This window comes from Marmota marmota, unplaced genomic scaffold (genome assembly GCF_001458135.2).
Source record: "Marmota marmota marmota unplaced genomic scaffold, marMar, whole genome shotgun sequence".
Lineage (NCBI taxonomy): Eukaryota > Metazoa > Chordata > Mammalia > Rodentia > Sciuridae > Marmota > Marmota marmota.
This window is the reverse complement of record NW_026012979.1, coordinates 1-2,641: the sequence shown is the minus strand read 5'-3', so window position 1 is coordinate 2,641 and position 2,641 is coordinate 1. Positions and strand designations below refer to the sequence as shown.

At 30.9% G+C, this 2,641-nt stretch overlaps 1 long non-coding RNA gene across 1 annotated transcript; it reads left to right on the top strand.

Moving 5' to 3' along the window:
* On the top strand, window positions 1-1,852 carry LOC125614970. Its single transcript, XR_007345540.1, has 2 exons — window positions 1-97; window positions 1,612-1,852. It is a non-coding gene; the product is annotated as an uncharacterized LOC125614970 (long non-coding RNA).
* The last annotated feature ends 789 nt before the right edge of the window (window positions 1,853-2,641 follow it).

Here is a 2,641-nt window from a genome sequence, read left to right as displayed (position 1 = left end):
TTTTTTTTTTTAGATTTGTGTAAACCGTGTATGCGTGGAATCAAGAATGATTAAGGAAAGTGCAAAGACTTGTGCACAACGGTGCTCTGGACATGGAGTAAGTAATAAGTAAGCCCATGTTTCCTTGAATCACATCTCTCTTGGAAGCTTTTCAATGTCATTCATTAATTCATGTTTATTAGGTTCTGACTATGTGCCAGGCCCTTGTATATCTAGATTCAATTTGGAGCTAAATTGAGTAAACCCAGCAGCTATAATTAGTGTTAAAAAACACTTTGATTTGAACTGAATTGATGATGACCTAAAAAAGTATATTATTATAGTTGTGTACTTTTCAAAAGATGTTAAATATTTCAGTAAATACATAAACTTGTTCACAAAAGGAAGATAATTCCTGTGTCTTGTGAATATGAGTGGTCATGGGAAATTTGATTTTATCTCCTTTTAAAAATATGCTTGCTTTTGTAGAGCTTTAGTTTCATAGCAAAATTTAGTAGAAAGTGCAGAGATTTTTTGCATAGACCCTCTTTGACTCCATTTGTATACAACCTATCACAATTTCAACATCACAAACCACTGTGTAACATTTGTACAATTGATTAGGTACACTGATATATAATTATTACCAAGAGTTCATAGCTTACATTAGAGTTGACTCTCAGTGTTATATTATCTTTGAGTTTTTGATTAATATATAATTACATGTGTCCACTCGTATGAGCAGAGTATTTTTACTCCCCTAAAAAGCTTCTGAGCTCCATATATTCAATCTTCTCTTTCCTCTAACCCCAGGCAACCACCAATCTTTTTACTCTCTCTGTTATTTTATTTTTTTTTGAGTATCAAGTTATTGGAATCATAAATTATGTAGGCTTTTCAAATTGCTTCTTTCACTTAGTGATATGCATTTGATATGCATTCTCCACTTTTTTTCTTTTCTGGAGGTCTTTTCTTTTTTTAGTAACTTAAAAAATGAATTAATTTTAAGAGTAGTTTCAGGTTCACAGCAAAATTGGATTAAGATACAGGTAGTTCCCATATAGTTTGTCCCTCAAACATGCCTAGCTCTCTTCATTTTCAGCATGCCTCACCAGAGTTGTACAATTCTTATAATGGATGAACCTACATGGATACACCATCATCACCCAAAGTCTGCAGTGTATATTAGGGTTCACTTTTTATTTTGTATGTCTTATGGATTTTGACAAGTGCATAATGACACTTGTATCTCCCATTATATCATACAGAGTATTTTTACTACCTTAGAAGTCCTCTGACTTTTCTCTTAATCCTTCCCTCCAACTTAACTCCTGGAACCCAGTGAATTTTTTTCTCCATAGCTTTTCCATAATATCATATTCCTGGAGTCGTACATTATGTAGACTTTTTAGATTGACTTAGTTAGTAATATGCATTTAAGATTCCTCTATATATTTTCATGCCTTGATAGCTCATTTCTTTTTAATGTGAAATAATGTTATTTAATGTGAAATAATGTTACTTTGTCTTGATATACTGCAATTATTTATTCATTACCTGCTGAAAAAACATTCTGGTTGCTTCTAAGTTTTAGCAATTATGAATAAAGCTGTTATAACTATTCTTGTTCAGGTTTTTGATGAAGAATATACATTTTCAACTCCTTTGTATAAAGGATTGCAACCAGAGAATCTTATGGTGGGAAGATGCCTAATATTGGAAGAGACTGTCAAAATGTCTTCCAACACAACTGCATAATTTCATGTTGCCCCACAACCTAGCCAGTATTTGATGTCAATGTTTTATAATTGGTCATTCTAGTGGTGTGCAGTGATACCCTATTACTATTTGAATTTACATTTCACTGATGGCATGTGGTGTAGATCATCTTTTCATGTAATTATTTGCCATCTGGATATCTTTTTTTGTGAGGTGTCTGGTACAGTCTTTTGCCCATTTTAAAATCAGGCTGTTTAGTTTCTTTTTATAGAGTGTTAAATGTCTTTTGTTTATTTTGAATACTAGTCCTGTATATGAATATGTCCTTTGTACATGTTTTATCCCCATTAGTGGCTTATCTTCTTGTTTCACTGACAGCATTTTTCAAAGAGGATAACAATTAATTTTTATTAATATTAATTATTAGATATTTCTTTCATATATTCCCTAAGATATGGAACAAGACAAAGATGTTCAGTTTTACTATTCTTATTCATTACAGTACTGAAAGTCTTATCCAGAGAAATTAGTCAGGAGAAAAATACATGATACATAAAAAATACTTAAAAGTTAGGAAGGGAGAAAGTCAAATTATCCTTGTTTTCAAATGATATGATTCTCCTTAGAGAAAAACTAAATATTTTACCAAAAGACTACCAGCATTGATAAATGAATTTTGTAAAGTTTCAGGATACAGTATTAATATAAAAAATCAGTAGTTTTTATATACCAATAATAAAGTTGCTGAGAAAGAAATTATGAAAAAAATTCCATTTACAATGGCTACAAAAAATAAATACCTGGGGATAAATTTAATTAAGGAAGTGAAAGACATCTACACTGAAATTTATAAAATACCCATGAAAGAAATTGAAGAAGACACACACAAATAAACACAAATGAAAAGACCTTCCATGGAACAATTAATATTGTTAAAATGTCC